The following is a 25,514-nucleotide window of genomic DNA, read 5'->3' on the forward strand; positions in this document are numbered from 1 at the left end:
TAAACATGTACATAAAAACATATATCATTAGTAGCTCCTAAATGAGCATGATTGTTAAGACCACACATGATGCATGGTTTCCTATCAGTCTTTATTTGGATAGTCTCAACCAATAGCTGGATCCTTTCCGCAAAATGCACCCAAAGTTAAGCAATTTCAAATGCCATTTCAAATATAATTTTAGAATTATCTTTACTGGGAACAACTTTAGGGCACACTAACCTATTGAATTCAATAAGCCTTGAACGTACCTAAGCTTGACTGGATCAAACCTTTTGTATTCAAAAGATTGTAATCTTAGTTTACTATTTTCTTAAAAGAACAGAAATAGTTTATTCAAACCTGACAATGATAAAGTGACACACACACACACACACACACACACACACACCAATCTTTGATCAATGTTTTGATCAAATGTCATATGACGGTTTATTTTCTGAAAATAGGTTTTAGCTTCAAGGCTCATATGAATACAAGATCAAATGAAGGGTCCACATAGGCCAATATCCAGATTCCAACAACTGCTCCCCAGGTGACCAACTAACTAAATGCAGTGGCAGCTGCCTGCGATATTGCGAATCAGATGGCTGTATTCAATATTGTGGAAAACATGATTGTGCCTTCCTATTCTAGTACTGGGACTCCTGGGAGATGAACAACAAGGTTATTGTGTAATAGCTTAGGTGCTGCCATCTGCCCACCCCATGTAATGAGGTGGCATTTTTTTATTATGATTGAATGAAAAGAATGTATATATCATATTTCATTTTGAAAAGAAATGCAAATGCTGTTACCTATGCTGGCCCAAACATTTCCTCATGTGGCCTGTTGTAAACACTGGGCTGCTGATTTGAACTTACAGCAAGCCCTTCATCGGGAAGGAATTGGCTGCACTGTTCTAAATTGGGAACTCTGTAGGGCAGCCATTCCTTTGCAAGGCTTGTTATCATCAATGCTTGCTGTCGATCAGTTTAGCAGCACCGACAGCAAGCCTCACTTGAGAAGGAGCAATTGCATACCTGTCAGCTGCTTTGAAAAGAAGAAGGAGGATATCCTGTTGGTTTTTTTCCCGTGAAAGCATGGTGACTATTTGTTCTCACGAAGTTTTGTGCCAAGATCTCATCCCCCAAAAGTGCTTTTGGGGCTCCAAGTTTTTGGGTGCCATGTCTGAAAAACCACTTTCCCCAGGTCTGTGATCTTGCATAGGATTTCGAACCTGGAAAATGGTGTCTTGGATTTGGATCATGTCACATTGGAGGAAATGCAATTGGGAGTGCACTGTTAATGCTCTTTATTGTTGCTTTCTAGCTATTAATTTAACTGCCCCACATCTGTTTTCACATATAATATCATGTGAGGGGCTAGTGAGCATGTTCTGGAGGGAATGGCCTTGAGTGTCAAATTAGGATCCCTCACGGGTCTAATATGTCCCTTGGGTCAGAAGTTTCCCTCCTCTGATCTATTGGAAGATATATCAACTTACCCTACCTAGTCCAGAATGAATACACAACAGATCATTTGGATATGTGTGTTACACCACCCTCAATTAATTATTATAAAGGAAAGTCCTTTGCAGCTGCCTCTTGGAATACATGATTAAATGTTCATAAAAATATTTCAGTGCTATATGAAACAAATCTAAATTATTTCCTGATGACTCATTTAGTTTGCTCCAGTAGCCTGACAAGTTCGACATAAATTGTCCTGATCCTTGAGGCTGAAATAATTTTCTTGGATTTTTAAATGTTTTCATTGTATATTAATGCTACTAGAGCTATCGGTTTTATTAACACAATCAAAACATAAATAGACAGTTGTGCAGTTTTAAATAGCCAAGACTCTCTGATAGATAGGGGCTCAGAGTGGCTTGGATGGATTTGTCAGAACAATATAATTTCAATTCCAAGAGGCTAAAGAAAAAGAAAAAGCCACCTTTGCGATGAACTTTGTGTAATGTGAATCACTATGAAGTTACCTTATACTGAGGCAAGCCATTGGTCCACTTAGCTCAATACTGTGTATCATGACTGACAGATGCTCTGAAGGGTTTCAGACATGTCCTAGTTGAAGAAGACAAAACTAGAACATGGGGCAAAACTGAGACAAAGTCAAGAGGACTTCCTGATAGGTGCCAGGAAACTGCTTCTCTCTCCCTCTCTGTTGCCCTTGCTGCCTCTTTAACTGTCAGGGTGGCAGAACTCTTTGATGCCAGTGGCTGACAGCCACCCTTTTCTTCCCAGAGTGCCCCAGGTGTTGTATTGCTCCAAAGAATTGGTGGGAACGGTCTGGCCAGTGGCCTAATCTGTCCCATCAGTCCTCCCTATTTGCCCTCCAGGATGTTTTAGGCAAGCCATGTAGGTGGGAAATGACCATTTCTCATATTAGAACACAACATAATTCTGGGACATTTGGGGAAACAAAAAAGATAAATTCACCCCTTCAAAAAAATATTCCCTAGTCATTGAAATGCCCACCTCTTGGCATAAAGTAACAGGGAAGCCAAACAGCTGACATCTTAGCTTGGTCTAATTTTAATCTTTTCTTCAAAACTAATAAGAGTCTGTGTTACTGCTGCTCACAGGCATCTGGAAAGTAAACTATTTTTTTTTCCTAGAGAAAGTAGAGGAAAAACTAAAAAAACTTTAAAAAAATACCTATTCCATATTTAAGATGCATAGTACTCAAGATTTCCCAAACCATCTGAACTGCTGATGTCTTCTTTCAGATGAGAATGTGATCAGTTAAATAATGAAATTGTCTACTGGATAAAACTGCAAAGATCAAAACAATGTTACAACAATTCTTAGAAGTGCAGCAAAGGACAGCTAAATTTATTCTGAGTGGACTGAGTCACAATAAAATATTAACTGATTAGCTTCTGGCACAGAAGAAAAAAATTAAGATCAAATGGAAATCTCATTGATGTAAACTAAATCCTAAAAGAAAAGGGTGAAAAAAATAACATCAGCCATGTCTGATTAGAAAACAAGAGGCTATCTATGTCTTGAAATGAAGTAGGCTACACAATAGATTGCAGGTTTGCTTATTTTCAGACTGATTCACTGTTTGGGGAGAATGGGCTTGGACAAGGAGCTCTTATTGGGCCTTCCCTGGAGTGAGTCTATAACCATTCCTGTTGCTACTGCCTAATTGCTTATCCTGAAAGCAAACAGGCTGATGAACAAGAGAAGAGGTGGTGGAAAGGAGCAGAAGTGTAGAAGTCATTATCTCTGTGAAAGGAAGAGAACAGGGAAACAAGTGCTCGGCAGCCAGAGCTTGCTAGAAGATGGGCAGGTGAAAATGGTGACAAGTATCTAAACTTACTTGTTCATTGAAACGACAAGCATCCCCCACATCAAAAAATATATATGTTAAATTAAGTTTATGCAAATGTGTTGAATGTGCTTGAAGGTCATTCCAAGCCAACATCAGTATTAATAGATAGGACCTGAGGGTCAACCTGGGAAGTGGGATGGAGAACTGTAGCGTGAGAGCCCCATAGCCACTGGTGCAATATGCCTGCACCAATTTTTCCCCTTTTGAATCCTCCCACTTCCAACTCCAGCTCCACATTCAAAGCCAACCACCATTAGAGGATTCTCGGGGCCCACAGGAGAATGTGGAGTGAAATAATTCTATTTGGGGCTAAAATAGCGAATCAAGCTATTTTTCTGACTATATTAAGTTCTCCCACATATATATGAAAAGTGAACTTATTATCCAAGTGTGTACTATTGTGTAGTCAAAACAGCACCATCTACAAAGACAAGATGGAGGTATTAGGAAAGTCTGAGGGAAACACCAAGTTTGCAGAAATCTAAAAATCTTCAGAAGATGAGGCTAAGGTCCAGCATGGATGACTGACTGTTTTCTTTTGCAGGGGAGGTGTTGAAAGCTGGAGGCGGGAAAGAAGAAATAAAATAGACTATCCTAGGAAAGGGAATGGGTGGCTCAATCGCTGAACTTGAACTTTTCATGCTGCAGGTCCCACTTGTATCTATTCAAGTAATGAATAACTTATATACATCTTTTGCATAAATAATAAGATCAAGCAGTATAATGTGAACATTTGGGACTAGATATGCAAAACATGTGCTTGCCACACAGCTAAGATGTCAACTTTTGAGCTTCAGTGCCAGGAAACAGGTAATATCCATGTTGCCAGGTATTAATGCAACATTTGCCAAAGTGGCTGAAACAGCAACAGTTAAGACTATCAGCTGTCAAAACCAAAAACGAACCATGGTTGCTTCTTTAAAAAGCAAAACCACCAAATACCTAGAAAACCTAGGTTTTTCAAATCACATTATTTCATTGCTATTTATTTCTGGTGTGTTGCTAATGCTTAGCTTAGCAATAAAGTTTGAATCGTGTACAGTTACAATATTCTATAAAACATCTTAAGGAAGAAGCAAAGGGCCTGTACCTTATCCTTAACTGGATGATACAACTTTTCAGGCTTTTCAAATGAGAGTTCTTAAACAGTTAGAAATCATCTTTCAAGGACAACCTGTTTCTCCTGTTTGATTTTTTTTTGTCTGTGTGTAATATCTTGAGTAAACTCAATGTAACATGATACAACATTATCAGTAGTAAGACAGATAGGGCAAATCTTAAGAAGTAACTGACTCAGCTTTCCAATGAAAACATGTCAGAGGACTGATATTTGTTTCCTTGAAAAATCGAAACCGCACAGCAGTTTCAAATATATGGTTACAATGCTGTCACCGTACACAATAAACTGGGTAGACTACTCCATCCCATGGAAATATATCATTTTAGGATGTTGAAGAGTTACTTTTGCAAGGCTGAAATGTAGAACCACTCCTGAATTCCATAATTTGGGGTGGGAGGGGAGGTGTTCTGTGTTTTCAAAGATACCTTACTGGGTGTACTGCCTGAACCAATGTAAGGAAGCAATTTAGGGAAGCATATATATTTGTACCTGTGAAATGTACTGAAAAATGAAGGAGGAAATTCTTCGAGAGAGTGAGCACAGCAAAAATTGATTCTCACACTACTTTCTTTCAAATAACTTGAAAAATGTGCAGATCTGTAAACTGACGGCTGTTTAATTTCAAGGCACGCTTGAGCAAAACCTTCCAGAAGCTGATCCTGACAATTGTGTCCCAGACCATATTCACATTAACAGATGTGTATTTAATTGACTAGGCAGAAACTACTTAATAATGATATTTTCATAGTGAGCTTTAAATTGTCTTTTGAACCTCTCTTGCATCATTTATTTGAATGTTAATGCAGAAGAGAAAGCAAGGAGGTGGACTTTTACAATGAAAATTAGCACTATGGCCAATTGATGCAAGTTTTAGGAATGCTGCAAGAAACTTTAGGTTTGCTTTTACAGGCTACTCTGTTCAACACTCTGTGGGTCCACTGAACAGTCTCGATAAACTCCCGCCATAGTGTCTATTCTGCTGCCTCCTTCCCTTGCAGAGGAATCTGCCACTAACCTGTGGTGGCAGGGAAGGCCATGAAGACCCCCTATCTGATAATCCATCCCTGTAAGAAAGTCATGGGACCACAAGTCCAAACCTCTCCCAGCAGAAATTGCCTCAATCATTTTTCATTATGGAACTTTGAGTCTCCATTCCCAATGGGAATGACCCTGCCACTGTCATGCCCATGAACACTTCCTTCCCTGGTCAAGTGTGCCACAGCCACTTACTGCATACCCATCAACTGCCCCAAATTGAGTAGGACACCCCAGAATTACAGAAGCCAACCTGGTTTCTGATTGGATCCCAGGATATGCTGTTCTGGCTCCCACAAGAGTGCGACCTCAAAATACATCCAATTTTGGGTGGCTGTACTCTCTTGTGAGTCACCTAGTTTCCATGGGAGCATGGCATCAAAAGACATGAATCCCGATTTTCCTCTGCAGCATGTCGGAGAGTGTTGTTACTGCCTGTGGAATCTATAGCCCTGTGCCACAGAGATAGACTTTACAGGTCATGCTTATCTGAGATTATAATTAAGGATCAACAGATCCTTTGGAACAAGCATGGGTTATGGCTACAGGGTACTACAGCAGGGCAGGAAAAACAGATGAATTCAGTGGGGTATGTTGTGCAAGTGGATGTACTTTTCTGGTTGTGCAACACATCCCTAGATCCGATGGATGTGTCAGTCCCAGGAATGCTGATTAGGGATGTAAGAAAACACTGCTTCCCATTCCATCCTATATTTGTTTCACGCAGCATGGTTTCCATTCCATAGCAGTTCATCCTCAAAGCTTTATTTGTCTCACTGTGCACAGTGCCAAAATTATGTAAGTTACATAATTATGTAGGTTACATAATTTACATAATTAATGCCAATCATATGCACTGGATTTTTCTGACATCCAGTGAAGCTGTGAATACCAGCAATTTCTGCTCCCATTTTCACCAGAATTCTCCCAAATCCCTACTGCTGGTACTAATTTTATTGCCTGATGTTAATAAAACCCTGTTTGGGAAGATTCACTACTGATTTTATGAGCAATTTGTTGGCTTAACATTTGTGCTTCTGTGTCGAAATTTTCAAGTGTGAAATTTAACTTAAGCTGTATGGAAGTACTTATTTCTTTAAAATCAGTAACAAGGCAGATTGAAACTACAGTAGCACCTCGGCTTACGTTACCCCCTGGTAATGTAAACTTCGGGTTGCGAAAGCGGCAACCCTGGAAATGTTTCGCCATGTGTGCATGCGTAGAAGTGCTCTACCGCACCACGCGCATGTGCAGAAGCAGTCCCTCCGGTTGCGGAAACCTCGGGATCCAACTGGAGCTCTGGAATGGATCCCATCCACAACCGGAGGTACCATTGTAATGTCTTTGTTAATACTAAAGGTAAAGTAAATGTAAAGGGACCCCTGACCATTAGGTCCAGTCGTGACCGACTCTGGGGTTGCGCGCTCATCTCACATTATTGGCCGAGGGAGCCGGCGTATAGCTTCCAGATCATGTGGCCAGCATGACAAAGCCGCTTCTGACAAACCAGAGCAGCACATGGAAACGCCGTTTACCTTCCCGCTGTAGCGGTTCCTATTTATCTACTTGCATTTTGACGTGCTTTCGAACTGCTAGGTTGGCAGGAGCTGGGACCAAGCAACTAAATACTAACGGTATCATGACTCTAACACTGGGCGGAGGTGGGGGAATCAATAGGGGTTTCAGATATAACATCCCCAGCCTAGCAAACTATGGTTTGTTGAAGCAGGAGAAAGAAGAGGCAAGCACCACAACCAGTGCAGTAACAAAAAACAGAGACTAGTCACACAAACAGTGCCAGGAATAAGGAATGCTAATAAACATGTCAATTGCCCAATAAAGTGCAGATGAAATCTTCCTTGGGGGCACAAGAATATTATTTCGTTTGAAAACCTGCTGAAGTACAACCGACAGCTTGGCTTGCTGCTAGAATCTAACCTCAGAAGCACTGCTAATGTAAAATCATGTGCTTTTTCTGATTCTGTTTCACAAGCAACCATGACTGTTTTAGTTCTTTTGGGAGTTCCTTCTGTCTCCTTTTCCCTTTCCATCATCATCACCATCACCTCATTCCGCTCTATCTGTAGGTCTTCTGTGACCCATAGGAGCCACAGAAGGCAGTGTGAATCTGCTCACCTTTAATCAAGAAAATATCAGATAATATCAGAAAATATCCGGATATTCCGTACATGGGATTGCACTTCAGCTGCAACAGAGCAAGCTACTATTTGCATCATTTCAGCTAAAGCCAATCTACAGGACCAGGTTGTTAGATACAGTGCAGGAACAGGCAGGCATTCAAACTTCTTTTGTTCCAGTTGAACAAGCGCAAGATTAAAACATTTTCTCAAACTGCTTGAAGCTTTGTCTAAGTACTGCTTTCCACACAGGCAGGTCACCTTATAAATTACATTGGCACTTTTAGAGCACTGCTGAAACCTGGTGTTAAATTGGCACCCAGTGATGGAGCTCCTAAAACATTTTTCTGTTAAAGTGACAAAAACAGAACTCCCATTATATATCATGGCATTGATCAAACAAACTGCCAGTATTAAGAACACTCTTCCTGACTTTAAGGTGTTAAAAGTTCAACAGAGCTATGTTGACTCCTGACGAAGTAAACCCATGTAACAAAATGCTGGGATGCTACTATCTGCTTTTGAAAAGAGTGGCAACTGTTCATTGTTACAGATATTTATGAAACAGATTTATTTTGGTGTTAATATTTGAAGGTCACTCATTTAGTATCACTAAGTATACAGCTATAATAAGAATTCACTTGCCCAGGCAAGCACATTATGTGACCATGAGAACAGCAAAATAACCAGACTGTACAACAGTGATGGGATAAAATCTGGCCAAATCTTTATTGACAGCAACAGGCGGGGCAAGGATTGGCATGGCATTGGGTCTCAAAATCAGTTCAGCTTTCCACAAGCCCCATGTTGATGGAATGGATTCGCTTGGATTGGATCTCTCCACACCTGAACAGCAGGAGTTGGCCAGTGTCGACTGTGATGCAAGCCAAGCAAGCAAGGTCACACTGGGGGACCAGGGTGCAGATTCCAACCAAACCCATGCTTGGGTTTGCCATGGTCATCAATCCTCTCCTCAGGCCCCTTATAGCGGCTCCCTATCCTAATAGTATACTATGTTGATCCTGCCATTTCCACCCTCATACGATGTTCTTCCACCAAACAAAGGAAAACCATAATTTTACTGAGGGAAAGGTGGAAAAAACCCAACCAAGTGCCAATCAGGTTGAGAGAGGAAAAAATCCTTGCTGGCCCTGTCACCCAGCGACCCAAAATTGCTCAGTGAAGGCTCTAACCTGATAAACTCTCAAAGCAAAATGGCTGTGAGCTCCAGGGAAAGCAGCCTTATATAGGCTTCCCCCTACTCTTTGCAGCAAAGGCTCATGGGACAGCTTTTTCCCATGAGTCCATCACACCGAGAAGATAACTGGGCAAAACCTTGGTCCATTGTGTTTACCTATTTCTCCTGCCATCCATCATCAGTTTAGGAAGGAGCCAAACCTATCATTAACCCAACATTCCTCCGAAGCAAATAATGGCCCCTAGAGAGGTAGAAATAAACACTCCTTCCCCTCCCTGAAATGTTTGTTGCAATTGTGCTTAATTCAACCTGCTTTGATGTGCCATGTTTGTCTGTGTGCACGTGTGCGTGCATGTGCACAAGCACACAAATGAATGAACACACACACAGAGGGAAGCACTGGATATGCATTGCGGATAGCTCAGTGCAGTGTGAGACTCTTAGTCTCTGGGTCCTGGGTTCAAGCCCTACGTTGTGCAAAAGATTCCTGCATCGTAGAGGGTTGGACTAAATTACTCTCTATGTCCCCAACTGCAACACTATGTCCCCTATAGGAATGAATGGCAATTATTCACTTGTGTGGGGAAAAGCCAAATACTGTATGTATTTAGGGACACCATTAAGGTAGGGGCTAAGCCTTCTGCGTCCTGTCACAGTTAATCCATTTAATTTGCCCCCTAAGAAATTCAGCAAAATTCAAAAATACTCCAACCAGGGCTTGCTGTGGCTTTTTGGCCACCTCAGGGTGCAATGAAATGAGTGTGGGATGAACTGGTGGAAATGGTCTCTAGATAGAGAAAAAAACTATAACCATTACTTGCCAACTTGGTGGGTAAAACATCTAGCACAGATCAGCTATGAAGGATAGAGTTGTTGTTTCAAATGATAGTCAGCTGCCATTAAAAGCAAGATAATCTAACAGCCACCCCACCCTCATCCTTTAGTAAAGCTTTGACTTATGCTAAGTGTAACAGCAGGAAATACAGTAACTTATGACAAAGACCCGCATTTTACCATTAGAGCAAGGCTCTCAAGTGTGTAATATTATGCAGAACTTATCAATAGGCATTCAAGTGGTCTAGACGTAATAAATTGCCCTCTAAAATGTAATTTAGGCAAATAAGAAAACTTCACGTGCAAATTCCCAGCAACTGAGCACACTTGTCAGTTGTGCCTATAGGACTGCCAGATTGCCCTCCGGCAGCCTTCTTAACAACAAACAAAACATTCCTTTCTCTAACTTGTGACATTTTTCTTCCAAAAAATGTACAAAACAGATCTTATGTGTAACTAAAAAGCTCGTTTTTAAAATATAAGCTAGGGCTACAATGCATAATCGTCTTTTTTTTAAAAAAAAAGAGGAAGAAAAATAATAAATAATTCTTATGCATTGCATAAAACCAAAACAATCCCAATATAAAACAATAAAACAGACGGATAGACACAATGCAGCAAATAGCATGAAAAACAAAGCTTAAATAAATAAATGAAGCATAAATAAAAACAAACAATTAAAACCTGGTAGATGACCCTTCAAATGTAATAATTAGTTCTACCAGTGATTTACCTAGATTTAAATTTCCATCATACTGGTTTCTAGCTGTAGTTTTGTAGGTAACTGCTGACCATAATTCAATATACAAAAATAAAATGGAGGTAATAGAGACAATCCATTCTGTGATATTTCACATTTGCAATGTAAATTTTGGCTTGTGTCTTGGCTTGTGCTCCAGTATACAGGGGCTCCCACTTATGGAGGGTTATGTTCCAGGCCCCTAAATGCATAAAGTGGGGAGCACCCTGTAAACATTGTGTAAAGTGGAAGCAAAAACCCTCTCTGCCGCTCTCTCTTCAAGCCATACAAAAAATACTGTATCCAAAAATATGTAAGTGTGGGGATGCTTGTATTAATATCCTTGCAGGAAACCTATTTTCTGACCTATTCACCAGTGGTAGAAACTTAGATTGTATGGTATCTTTGCTAATATGAAGAAATGTAGAAGGCATTAATTGCAACCAAGCAAGAGTGAGTTCCTTCATCAAACAAAGTGTACTAATTTTAAATAAGCAATCCCCTGGGTCTGGTTTATATTTATACCAGAGGTATAAAGAGATGCAAAATTTTCCTGCATAAACACATCATTTCTACACCATTTAAAATCTTTCTTGGCTAAAGCTATATCCCCTTGGGGGAAAAATAATTGCATAGGTTGTCAAATTTCTGAAATAAATATGTCATATTTTGATACCAGGATTTATCCGTCAATGGACTAATGTTCATTGTTCCTGATAACATAATTTTGTCAAGCGAAGCTCTGGCACTTTTACATTTTAAAGAATAATTAGATATCTGCTGAGAAATCTTCATGGACCAAATAAACGATCCTGTCTCCAGCCACAAACACTGGTTTGGGGTATAAACAACTAAACAACAACAAAGTGCAAGGATTATGAATATAAATAAAAACATATTCATTTAATTCTTTGTGAAAAATTGACACAAGTTCACTGATGTTAAATAAACAAAAAGATCAAGTTTCTGAAGCATTTTCTCACCAAGACTCTGGAGTCATGATGTTGGGTTGAGCTTCACTGCAATATGGCATTCTGTAGTTTGTCTGCCATTGTCGCAAACCTGTGGATAAAAAAATAATCATTTTTTAAATTAAAAAAACCACGATAGCAAAATGGTGTTCTGTGTTTGCTACTGCATGCATTTAAAACAAAACAGTCTTCATGATAATTTATTTGATTGTATATCATTTTTGTGGCACCTGCCAACTGTAATAAAAAGAGGGTCGCCTTTTAATCCAAGTCTACATACTGAAGACTGGCGCAAAAGCAACAGCACTTCTCTCTTATGGATGAGTTATTTAATATCTTTATTTCACTTTACTGTTACAATTTGGTGCTTTTATCCACAACATATGTGTCTGTGTGTCCAGTATTTAAAGTCATTACAATAAAATTTTGAAAGGAGCCTTTCTGGGTTTTTTATTCAAGTAAGACCCTGAACCAAGAAGCTGTAGGAACAGTATTTTATTCTAGTTCTTTAAAAAATATATAATAAAAAAGATCACCAAGATAAATGTGAAGCAGCTAAGTATTCCTCAGTGACTAACCAAAAGTGGATTTATTTCCCTCCCCAAGCTATTTATAAAACTATAGTAATATTTAATATTTAATGTTAATATTTACATGAATATTGTACAAATCCCTGTAAAGTCCAGATTCTTGCACTTGTAAAATAGGAATACTTGATATATGCCCTAAATACCCTGGTGTTTTACAAATGTCATTCATATTTTGTCTATTAGGGTCCACGCACATTAGCCAGTGTATAGCCCAATTGCACATACTACCTTATTGAGTGGGTGGCAACATGCCCGTGCGTGGTTGCCTCTCAAGGAAGAGCTCTTTATTAACCAATATAAAAGGACCTGTTTCATTATATATTGCAAGCAGTGATGTTGCCACAATCCACAGACACATGGAGCTCATACCCTATGTTTCACAAATCATTCATCATTTCCCCCAGAAGTAAATCAAGATTCTGCACGTGTGCTCAGTGTTTAGTAGACCCAAACACCAGGTCACAGTATCTAAAATATTATTTGCTTGAAACCATTTTTTTTTAGTTTTACAGACAATAATTTCAGCAATATAAGAACCTAAAGTCAAATGTCCCCACAAAAAAAGAGAAATGTGAGTGATTATGTGTACCTGCTGTTCAGACCATGCAACAAGGTCTGCTACAGAATCTGCTAATCAGCTGTGAAAAGTGCCAAATACACTTTCCTTTTTGTGTGGTAAGAGCACTTGTGCTTCTAAGGAGCTCTCCTTAAAATTCAGTGCCACCAGCTATTGAATAAATTTATCCAATGAAGACCCAAGCAGCTCACAAATACTAAGGTTATATCTGCAATGAGTGTTTATTTTCAGAATGAAACCACTTTCTCAAGAAGTGCTTTTTAGGGACAAAAATACAGGCTCAGTCTCCACAATCCTATAAGAAAATGCTGCATTCATCCAGCCTTAATGTCAGTTAATATATTAAGACCTGATGAAGATTAATGAAAAAAGAGAAGGAAATGGGTCTGTAAAATGTACCACTTTCCACATGCTCTGGGAAAAAAAATATTTGAAAAGTAGGACATAATTAATTACTAAGAATGAAATTATAACACCACATCACAACACAACACAACACAACAACATAACCCTGAGGAGCTGCATCTCTGAAATCAGTTCATTGTGGAATTTAGTGATGTATTAACAAGCAGTGTTTTTTCCAATGCCCAAGATTCATTCTATTATGTTGATTCACAAATAAAGATCAACAGATGTCCTTGGCAACTTAAAATGAAAGGTTATTACCTACAGGTTCAGCCCATGACATTTGTTCTTATTGACTCAGAATGGGCAATTACTGAGCAATATCCTCTTGAAAAACCTCTCTGTGAATCACCCCATTAGCTATTCCTGTCTGTCTGTCTGTCTGTCTATATCACTAGCGAAATGTGATTCGTAAACTCCATGTCCCCACCCCAGTACGAGGGGCTCCTCAATCTGCCTGTAATGTTCTTCCCACATGCAGGCTGGGTGGCAATACAACTTAGCTGTCTGGTGTCTAGATCTTTGCTCTATGCCGGGTCAAATCCTGTGAACTGAAACATTTTAACTCACTTCTGTCTATGTAGTTTTTGCTTCTGTACCCCACCCTGCATGACATTAAAAGGTTAACTTTATGTATGGGCATACGGTCTCCAAGGTTGGTTTCTTCACAGAGGTTTGTTAGTAGTAGGGTGTACTTGTGCATCATTCATGCAGAAGAAGGAAAAGGCACTTGCTGAAAAATCTGGATGCACTCTAACCAAGTTAAAGAGAGGGTGTACCAACTCCAGCAAAACAGAATTAGTCTTTCCCATGGACTTTTCCATAGTTGGGCAAAAGAACAGAGGAATAATAGAAAAGGAAATATTTTTAAGGCCCTTAGGTGGACAAATAGACAAATCGCTACAGGTATACAGCTATGTAAGTTTCAAGGAAGTGCCTTGAGGCAAAAAGCAGTGTTGCAGATTTCATCTCCATTAAAAAACAACAATAACACCACAAATCTAAAATAAAAATGAAAAAATCCACAGCTGTTCAAGTTAGAGGATTAAAGTGAGCAGGGAACTCACAGCACAGTCAGAATACTGTACAACGAAGCATCATCAGCAGTAGTGGTCAGTGAATCACTCCAAAGGTTTATCTGTCCTACATTAAGCCTTGAAGAGACATACAGTGGTACCTCGACTTACGAAGACGATCCGTTCCTCAGCCATCTTCGTAAGTTGAGGATTTCGGATGTCGAAGTGCCGCTCTGCGCAGGCGCAGAATGGGCACATGCGGCGAAAGGACTTCCAGGGGGTTGCCGACTTTGTAAGTCAAAACCTTCAGAAGTCGAAGCGTTCGGATGTATGACTGTAGAAAGCAGGTTTTGTGGACACCTACTACGCCAAACTCAGAGAGACAGAACAGAAAGGCTATCTGCAATTGTTAGCTGCCATCACCCAAATACTTGCCCAAAAAACATCCAAAGTATTTTTTTCTGGAGCCAGCCAAGCCCTCTCCTGTCAGGGCTGTCTTAAGCCTATCCAGCGCCGTGGTTCAGAGATCCCGCCGGCGCCCTGCCCCCCCCTTTCCCAGCAGGAAAGCCGGAGCCATGCACTGCGTTGGGGACGCGCACACACACACACTTCGTTCAAGCAGCTGCGCCTCGCAAGGCGCCAGACCTGTTGCCTCACTTTTGTGTCTGCGGTGCCTTCATCCACACAAGATGCCGTGGAAGGCTTTTTGCAGAAATGATAAGCAGACAAGCCGAGATGGCTGAATGCATACTCCCCCCCCCAATCTGTGGGAGAAATAGTTGAAGGACGGGACTCAAGGCCAGGGTTGTCTTAAGCCTCCTCCAGCGCCCTGCCTCCCCCTCCCCAGCTTTGCTGCCGGCAGCTTTGCGTGGCTTTCTTGTTCGATTATTTTAAAGGGTGAAAATTGGAAACCACTGGAAACAGCAGCAGAAGTGAAGTGTGCAAACAGTACTGTACTGTACTGGATAATGAAACACTGCACGCTCAAGTTAAACAGCCGCCTGGAAGAGTCCCCTCCACGATTGCCCTTTCCTTCTCTCTGCTCTTTCACGGGAATCCCCTTTCTTGGATTTTCTCCTCCCCTTCGTGTTTTGGCCATGCCGCCTCCCAGATCCACTCAGCTACTCGCCCTCTCCCACCACCGCCCCTTTTCCCCGCCATGCCCTGGCCCCACCTTGTTCAGATTTGGCTTTGAGCCTCTCCTGGAGGGGCTCGGCTAGTGGGGCACTGGGTCACCCGTCATTGAGGGGGATCTCAAGAGGCACTTTAGGACCCAGACTTAGCTGCCAAGTATCCCATTTTTTGCGGGAAATCCCTGGATTTAAAACCGTTTCCCGCTGTTCTCCCGAATGGAGAAAAATCCTGGAAATCCCACGGATTTCCTACCTGCCAAGGAGCCTACATTTTGGGTGCCGCTCTTCTCATGTGTGGTCACTGGAAATCAGGCAGAGACGGTATATCTGAGAGTATGCATATGTGATATAGACAGATCGTTGCATGGGGAAACATAGGAGGTTGGGTGAGGGAAGAGGGAAGGGAATTTTTACAATATAATATACAAATACAATTCTCCACTTGTAAATATAATTTTTATGAAGAAGATTTTCTTTTTTATCCTTTAGAAAATCAAAATGCAACAAAACTCAGTTTTAACTGGAATTATACGAGTTAATAACATGACTTAGTAAGCAATTGGTTGCAAGGCCAGTTTAACAGGGCATTCCAAAGTAACAAAATTACTTTGTAACTACATTAATTATTTTTCAACACAGCTTCACTTACAATAAAATGATTCCAGAAATACTCCAGGGTTCTCATTATTGATTACTATCTACAGCAAAACAAATGAGCCCCTCATACAAACTATCCTATTAATCCAAGTTTCTTCAGATTGGAACTTGTATAGGTGATCATGATATAGTACGAAAGGAATTTTTAAATAATAATAATACAGTCGTACCTCGGGTTACGACCACCTCGGTTTGCGAACAGTTCGGGTTACGAACTGCGCAAACCCGGAAGTGTTTTCGCCGCGCGCGCGCAATCGCGCGCTTTGCGCATGCGCAAAATGGTGGCGCCCATCGCGTTCGGTTTGCGAACTATTCGGGTTACGAACTGCGATCCGGAACGGATCGCGTTCGTAACCCGAGGTATTACTGTAATAATAATAATAATAATAATAAAAGGCAGGATACAGTCATACCTCAGGTTACAGACGCTTCAGGTTGTATCTTTTTGGTTGCACACCGCGCAAACCCAGAAGTACCCGAATGGGTTACTTCCAGGTTTCGGCGCTCGCGCATGCGCAAAAACACCAAATTGTGACCCACGCGTGCGCAGACACAGCGCTGTGGGTTGCAAATGCTGCGATTGCGAACGTGCCTCCCGCACGGATCACATTCGCAACCCAAGCATCCACTGTACATGCTATGCAAAAGTGACATTTCACTGTAACAGATTAAAAACCTCTACAGTACTTAATTCACTGAAATCCCTTTCCATATCAAGGCCTCTACCTGACAATAAAAAATGTAGTCATTTTCAAATGCTTAAAATGGAAGATTTTTTTCAGTAATTCTACAGCTATCACCTTTCCCACTTTGCATTAGAAGTCTTTGCTATTTTATATAGCAGATGAAAAAATAATTTTGCTAAAAGATGGCTCACTTCACAAAGGTTGAAAAATGCATTCAGGAATTGAATAGGCAAGGGATAGCCTTAACTTGTCAACTTGTCTTCTTTGAATATATTTAATACTTCTCAACAGTTGTCACTCCTAAGGCAATTAACAGTACAATCCTACACATATCTATTCAGAAGCAAGTTTCACTGAATTCAATGGGACATAGCCCCAAGTCAGTAGGTGCAGGACTGCAACCATTCTCCTTTCCTTTTGATGAACATTCTTTATTGCTTATAGTTCAGCTCCATAAAACTGATATTAGGCTGAGCACATGATTATTCCATGACAGAATTCCCCTTAATTTCTATTGCAATGATTGAAGTGACACATTTTTCACTTCACTTATACCAGTAGTTGGCCATAGAAAAAGTTATGTAAAATCTAGGGGATGTTAGTAGACCAAGCTGAACATGAGTCAACGATGTGATGCAGCAGCAAAAAAAGGCTAATGGCGTTCTAGGCTGCATTAACAAAAGTATAGTTTCCCAATCAAGGGAAATAATATTACCACTCTGTTCTGCCTTGGTCAGACCACTTGGTCCAGTTCTGGGTGCCACAGTTTATGAAGGATATTGAAAAGCTGGAAGGTGTTCATATTAGGGTGACCAAGATGTCTGGAAACCAGGTTTACAAGGAACAATTGAGGGAGTTGAGTATGTTTAGCCTGGAAAAGAAAAGACTGAAAGGTGGTGTGATAGTCATCTTCAAATATCTAAAAGGCTATCACATGGAAGATGGAACAAGCTTGGGTTTTTTTGTTTTTTGTTTTTGTTTTTTGCTTCTTCAGAGGGTAGGACCAAAACCATTGGGTTCAGATAACAGGAAGGTAGATTCTGATTAGACTTTGTGACAGTAAATGCTGATCCCCACCTTCAATTCCTAGTCTTTTTCATAGTTCATTTGCATTTGGTATGAGACCCTGTTTTCATAGACATTATGCAGCTGGCGGAGAAGAGAGGGGAGAAAAATGGGCGGATAATGAACTTTTGTCCTCAAATGCACCCATTTACTTTCTTCCATATTTTGCCATTCATTCATTTGTGAAATAATATAAAATTATTAATAAACAATATAGGGGAGGCAGAACCTTCTATCTAATCATTAAACTGAGTGGTTAGTCCTTCTCCAGCAGCAAACCCACAGTATTTGTGCATGGACATAAGATGTTGTGGATATGCCATAACCCCATATGAGAAGCAAGTGAGCATATAGGTTTCTGCCATAATTTTTCTTAATATTGAAACAGAAACAGATCCTCCCTTTCTTTCAAAAGGGTCTTTTTTCTGCAAGAGGGGATAATAACTCATACTGCTTAGGAGTCCCTTTCTTTTCAGATTCATAGGAACGACAGAAGAAAACTGACACATTGTCTTCTAGGTAACTTAAAAAATGCATATAGTGGTACAATAGCCAGTTATAGTTTTTGATGTGAATTAGTAGGAATATATATTAATTATATTTAATCCTCCACCGACCTACGTGTGTGGGTTAATGAACAAAGAAAAAAATGGCTGATACCTGTTTGTTTTTTGTTTTTAATAAAAAAAGTCATGTGGCTAGCACACAAAGAGCCCCAGTAGAAGATCATTGAGTCTCATCATGAGGCAGATTAATGAAGCATAGGAATAGGGTATTAAACCTTCTTTTATTTCCATTCAGCTGCATGGAGCAGCTGAACCCATCCCCCCTTCAACGCCTCATGCAGTGAAGCAGACCACACTCTGAAGTAAGTTTAAAAAATGATTTACTTACTTAATTGAGTTCATGATCCTGCATTTTCTTTATGGCAACAGCAATAAGATAATGCAAGTAAAAAACTTAGCTGAAGTTCAGCAAAGGCAATCTCAGACAAATGTCTGAGATTGGGAGCTAAATTGAGGCATGCCCAGCTCCTTTGCGTGTAGCATGAGAAACATAGAAAGAGAGAGAAAGAGAGGAACAGGAAACAAATGTTACTTCCTCCCTCCTATCAGAAGAGAGAACATGACCTCACTGACCCTACTCTACTAATTAGAACTCTGTTGCCCTTAACCCCTTCATATACTAACTAGCATTCTTAGGCTTGAATGCAAATCTCTCACAGTTTTAGCAATGATGCTGTCAGGGCAACACTATGGGACTGGACTTCTGTCCAGTCCCACTCAGCAGAGTGAGTACAAAGACCACCAAGGTAGTATGGCTGACTTTCCACATTTCCAAGTACGGCAAATAATGTCCACTACTATCTAAAGATAGTGCAGAATCTAAAATTGCTAAACTGTGCCAATGAGTTTCAGCAGCAAACTACTGCAGAACAGTTTATAGTCTGTTACAGAATGGTAGAAACTGAGAGCCTTGAGGACTTGCTAAGATAGACACACAAACATGAAAATGCCACAGCAATGGCCGGAAGTTGAAGTGAATGGAAGGGCAAGCAACCCACAAAAATATTACAGTTGTGACAACTTAAGTTTTGCATCTGTTTGAAATAGAAAATGATGACGATACCTATTTCCATGCCATCCCTTCATTTCAATATTTTCATGCCAGCCTATTTATCCCCCTGAATAGATTGTCTCAAACAACAGCAAAGGGTTCATATAGAAAGTCCCTCAACGAGCTTTGTAATTAATAATTCACCTTGATGCAAACAAGCTGGCAAAGGTCAGTTGGTTTGACCATGGTACCAAGTAGAACATTAATCTGACTTTACTGAAGCATGCAGGCATGAAGCTGATTTGGTTGGTTCTTCCACTGACAGTGGCTGGGAGGGAAGCCAAAGCAGTTTAAAGAGAGAGAGAAAGAACGAGAGAGAGGGAGAGCAAATGATGCCTATTTCCCCGGGAGACCTTGAAAGGGCTTGGGTTTAAAACATGACCTGACAACATTTCAACAACCCAGATTTTGTCAGCCATTAAAGTGTGATTGTTTTAATACATACATATGGCACAAGAACCCTTGAGGCATGCCTGAAGGTGAATAAAGAGCAGCAGATCAAATCTGCAAGCAGAGGCCCACCGCGCAGAATTCTGAACACATACAAATATATTTTTTAACACAGTGCAGAAATAAAAAGGGACATTACAGTCCGCTATCACAGCAAGGCAAAGCTATTTACATGTACAAGTATGCATTTTCTACTCATATCACTCTAATTTTCTGTATTGTTTTCTTGTTGCTGAGATTGGCCAGGACCAATGGAGATTTCAAAAACCTAAGATTGGTTTTGTAGCTTTGTGTTTTTGGCATGAATTCAAAGGATTCATCTTCTTCAGCCAGATCTGAGTGAGCCATTCTATTGCCCCCAAATGGCTTCCAACCCCAACCCCCTTTCCCTTCTTTTAAAATCCCAATTATGGCTGCAAGGGCACCATGTAGAGTCTGTTCTGCAAAAAAAAAACCTGGTGGTGGTAAAATATTTCCTTGCAGAATACCAATAAGGCAAGGCTGTCTTCTAAGGGGTGAATGTTTCCACCACTACCATAGTGGTTTCCTGAGGACACAGCCTTTTTATCTGCACCATTTCCTCTTCCCACGACTTCCTGCTTCTTTTGCTACCAGTCTGGTAATCCAACCCTGCCAGAACAAATTTTGGGTGCATACAGAGGCTGGAGGAGGAGGAAGATAAACCTAATGTGCCATTGCATAAATGGGTGACCATCACTGGATGGCACCCCAAGTTTGCATGGGCAATGGACAGGGGTGAGAAAGACACCTAACATTTTCCTTATGTTACTTTGATTTAGTATTCACCATAACTCATTTCATCCCATAGGCTGCCTTCAGCCAGAATCATGTTTTTTTTAAAATAAAATAAAAGTTCTCGCTGGAATTTATTTTACAGGTTTAGAAACTATGTATTCCTCTTGAGTGCTGATTAAGAAAGGATTATCCTGCTCAACAGCACACTTAATTCAGATTCCACATGATTTCCTGAGGTTACTTACAAACTAATATTCCAATTACTGCTGCACATTACTTTGGTATCCTTCTCCTGATTCCACCCCCCATTTCAAGTATTATTATAATCTAACTATGAATGGAACATAAAAGGGATCGTAAGCAACAAGTAAAGCCAATGAGCAAACTGAATCATCTTGTTGGTGACATTGCACAAACAAGAGTCTGAAATCTACTGAAGCAGGCATTGCCCACCGCAAGAGACAGCGGTCATCAAAAAAGCACTTCTCTGTTGATTCTCCCTTTTATCTCCATGGTGTAGTGAACCATTTAACTCTGTGACAGGGTACCATCATGTGCCTCCTTCGTCCTAAGCTTCAGATCACTAGCTACCACTGGTGAGGTGTGCACAATAGGATAATGTTCTGTGAATCTGTCACTGCTACTGAATGAGAGTTTGGAGACCTTGACAAGGAGGGCATTTCTGGTAGGCACAGCATGTCTTCAGTAATGTGAAGTATTACCCTGAGATTAAGAAAGGTCAAATGCTCTAAAAGCCATATTTTAGATGCAGCCATGAGGGTGTCCCACATGGTGTTGGGATGTAGTATTTCTCTTCAGTTGTTTTTTTAAAAAAGGATTGTCATCTTATTCACAGAAAAAATGATTCTAGCAAAGCAGAAAGAAAACACCACTTTTACAAATAGCCCAGTTTGATGTCTTAAGGAGCTCTTCAAGGGGTTGTAGCAGCTATTAATATATTCTGTGCTCAGCAGAATCCTTACCAAGGATATATAGTTCTTAAACAGACAAATGAAGCCTCAGACCAGGCACCCCCAAACTCAGCCCTTCGGGTGTTTTGAGACTACAATTCCCATCATCCCTGATCACTGGTCCTGCTAGCTAGGAATCATGGGAGTTGAAGGCCAAAAACATCTGGAGGGCAGAGTTTGAGGAATCCTGCCTCAGAAAAATGAGAGCCGAGGCTTAGATGCACATTTAGAGCAATTCAGGGAGATGTAGAACAAGTTCTTTGTACTTATTCAATTTTCCTTAATAAGGGGAAATTCAGATTAAAGGGGAAATGGAAAAAGGTCCAGGCTGACATGGTGATGACAACATTATGGATGCTGCAAAAAAAGAAAGAAATGTGTGCATTAACAGCACTGAATCCACAATAAACTCCTGTCTGGAAACACTCGTGATTCTTTTTCTCTTTTTTTAACCATATGCATTCTTCAGTTCATTAAGTTGGCCCTCTGTGGATAAAAAAATCACACTGCAGTGGGTTTTCAGTTCAATGAGAAAGATGGAAGTTAACACAATTTAGAGCAATGTTCTGTGGCTTATGTTTGCTAAAGAATCTAATCTTGTGAAGTTAAGCCTTTATTATTCTGCATAGTTCAAGCTTTGCAGAGCTTAAACGATTAAATAACATACATACTTGAAGTTAGACTTCATATTCAAAAGAAAAAAAACTATTTTATTTCTGCTATTTATGTATATAAATGGCTTTAGTTTTCATAAAGCAAAATGTCAAGATCTAATACTGGAATGCATTTTTTTTTAGATATACGTATTTTTAATTACAGAACATAGTTATTCTGAAATCAGTTTCGCTTACAGATGGGGCACTAATTTTGACACAGAAATGTTGCAAGAGAACAGGATTACTACAGTACAGATGCAGTGCTTGTCCACTAGGGGACACTACATTTTCACTGCAGCATCTCCTGTTAAATTCTCTCACCTAATACAGTGTGTAAACTAGCAAACTATAGCATTTTGCACCACAGAACACATTTGGGTTGCATACATTTGCAGCGCTGCATAAGTGTGACATGCTATTTATAAATTGTAAATGCATATAGAATTATCTGTGCAAATTCCAAAGTCACAGTCATTTGTTATGACTTTATGCAGATCCTAAACCTTCTTTATTAAAGTTGTGGACTTTACACAAAATACATGCCTTGTGAATCTTCACTCCAGATACGTGCAGGCAAAATATACTACTAAACAGTACCAGCAGCGGCAGGAACAGCAGCAGCAACACAGACAAAGAATGTATGTAGTGTTCAGCCTTTCGAAGAAACTGAGACTAGAAATCTTGCTAAGGGACACCAAGGGATATTTTCATGATACTTAACCATATGGAGGCAACTTGAAACTGCTTCAGGGAGGCACCATACAGCTAGGCATATTGTACACTAAGATGATCTGTCACTACCCTGGTTCTGGAACGAACTTAAAATGCACAGGTGGGCATCCTGCAGTCCATGGGCTACAACCTCATTTTATGTGGTCACCAATATTTCCCAAAACTCCCCCCATTTCCACATCCCATCAGAGCGCCTTCCTCCTGGTCCACTTCTTTTGTGTCCCCGTCCCCCTTATATAGTTTTAGAACAATAGGAAGTGATGCTGTGGGTTAAACCACAGAGCCTAGGGCTTGCTGATCAGAAGGTCAGTGGTTGGAGTCCCCGCGACGGAGTGAGCTCCCGTTGCTTGGTCCCAGCTCCTGCCAACCTAGCAGTTTGAAAGCATGTCAAAGTGCAAGTAGATAAATAGGTACTGCTACAGTGGGAAGGTAAATGGCGTTTATTTTTTTATTTTTTTTTAACATAATTTTTATTGATTTTACAAATTACAAAAAATGGTACATACATGAACACCTTTTCCACCTTCTTCACACCCCCCTCCATGGGTCCTCCCCTGCCACAGAAGCATCCCACGCAGGTGAGCAGTCAGAGGTGGTCCATTTTATGGTTGGGTTTCTGTCCTCCTCCCCCGGGACGAAAACCGGGGAAGGGGGGAGGTCGGGGAAGCCCACAAAATATGGTTTATTAATTATGAGTGGAAAAAAGATTGTTTTTGTTTTGTTTTGTTTTTCCTTTTTTTCTTTTTTTTCTTTTTCTTTTTTATTCTTTTTGGTATGAGAATAGATGGTTGGATGGATGCCTTCCTGCGTACTGCCCTGATTTCCTGGAGCTCTCTGGTGGCAGGGGGGGGGCTTTGGGGCAGGTAAATGGCGTTTCCGTGTGCTGCTCTGGTTCGCCAGAAGTGGCTTTGTCATGCTGGCCACATGACCTGGAAGCTGTACGCCGGCTCCCTCGGCCAATAACGTGAGATGAGCGCTGCAACCCCAGAGTCGGTCACAAATGGACCTAATGGTCAGGGGTCGCTTTACCTTTATGGATGAGGAGGATTTACTAGATAGTGAAAAGACTTGCTTTCAGGCTGTTACTGGAAACAAAGCCCTAGTGAGCATGTCACCACCACTAGTTATACCCTCTCGCCTCTCATGGTTCAAGGGGCAAGAAGGTTTTTGTTTCGCTTGCTTGCTTGCTTGCTTGGGAAGAAATGTCTGGCAAAGCTTAATTACTTTTAAAAATATTATATGCTTTTAGCCTTCCGTATTGTATGCTTCATGTTGAATCTGCATGAACTCCATTGAGTTCTAGTCTGAGAAGAAGGCAGGATACTAATATAGTAGTAGTACTAATAAGTTACACTGAAAAATATAATCATTTTACTTAAAACTGCCATTTTTATTATTTATTTCTTTTTTGTACTTGTGGTTGTATTTTTGCTTGTGTTTATCTATTATAGTTAAAAATCCATTGGGGACATAGCTGCCAAGTTATCCCTTTTTTAAAGGGATTTTCCCTTATGCTGAATAGGCTTCCTCGCGAGAAAAGGGAAAACTTGGCAGCTATGATTGGGGAGGGGGGAACAAAACTCCAGAGATTTTCACATTTACATTTTTACAATAAGGTAGGAAATGAAACAGGCAGAGACGATAACCTAGCAGGACCTTTTCATGTATACAGGATTCCATGCATACTTCCCATGTATGCATCCCTTCTAAATTAGGGATGGGGAATCTGTCATCCTCCAGATGTTATGGACTACAGCTCCCATCACCCTCTCACTGTTGGTCCTGCTGGTTGGGGCTGATGGGTGTTGTAGATCAACATTTGGAGGGCACTAGGTTATTCACATCTATTCTTAATTAACACTTTTTTTGCTGATTCTATATGCTCTAGAATGAGATGCCAGATTTCATTAAAGTTAAAACTTCATTCTGCAGGCTCAGTGCTTGTTATTTGTTAAGAGCAATATCTGATAATGATCATGTCCACTCTGAACAGTCAGTGGACAGAAACTCGCTCAGCATCTATGGATTTTTTTTTTTAAGTATCAAAGGATTTTGACTTCATCCAGTTACTTCCTCCTTCTCAATGTGTGGTTTCAATACTGTCCTGCAGAGGAAGAGCAACATATTGATATTTAATAATTCTATTGTTATTCTCAGCATTTGCTGCTGGGAAGCTCTTTCTGTGCAAACCCCAAACATAAGCAATGCATAATGTGAAAAGAAGAGCCAACATCAATTGGAAGATTTAAGCCACAGGATTTTCATCCCCCTGGGTGTCCAAGTGCAACAGATTCATGATGCTAAGTGGGTTAGCTTTAAATATGCATCTTTTATAGCTTTAGAATATGAACTAGAAGCTTGCAGCCAAATATTCCCTGGCTACTTCAGGTCAATATATGCCCTGGCTGCATATATTGGTCTTTACTACCAATTTAGGATTAGTGGGTCTCCTTGCTGGCACCTGGAATAGCTCTTCCTTTTATTAGACTCTTAAAGGCACAAAACCCCTTTGGGGGCATAAACTTGACAAACCTATACCTCCTTGCATCCCCATCACACAGTCTTACAGTCTCTGCTCTCCTTAGCAATGGAAGGACCATATACAGTGGTACCTCAGTTTAAGTACACAATTGGTTCCGGAAGTCTGTACTTAACCTGAAGCGTACTTAACCTGAAGCGAACTTCCCCATTGAAAGTAATGGAAAGTGGATTAATCCATTCCAGATGGGTCCGCGGAGTACTTAAACTGAAAGTACACAAACCGAAGAGTACTTAAACCAAGGTATGACTGTATACTCATTCAACGACTTTGGTCTGTGATATTGGCCC

At 40.4% G+C, this 25,514-nt stretch overlaps 1 protein-coding gene across 7 annotated transcripts in view; it reads right to left on the reverse strand.

Moving 5' to 3' along the window:
* The window catches only part of PCDH15 (protocadherin related 15), a 608,113-nt gene that overhangs the window by 440,468 nt on the left and 142,131 nt on the right, over nucleotides 1–25,514 (reverse strand). For 6 of the 7 annotated variants that reach the window (XM_035137543.2, XM_035137542.2, XM_035137532.2 and 3 more), the window contains exon 2: nucleotides 11,387–11,465. The gene's annotated coding sequence lies outside the window, so the exon portion shown is untranslated. Of the gene's footprint in view, nucleotides 1–11,386; nucleotides 11,466–19,132; nucleotides 19,217–25,514 lie in introns of those variants that run through there. The other variant, XM_035137533.2, reaches the window with a different exon arrangement.

The sequence above is a fragment of the Zootoca vivipara genome, chromosome 5 (assembly GCF_963506605.1).
Source record: "Zootoca vivipara chromosome 5, rZooViv1.1, whole genome shotgun sequence".
In the NCBI taxonomy this organism is placed as follows: domain Eukaryota; kingdom Metazoa; phylum Chordata; class Lepidosauria; order Squamata; family Lacertidae; genus Zootoca; species Zootoca vivipara.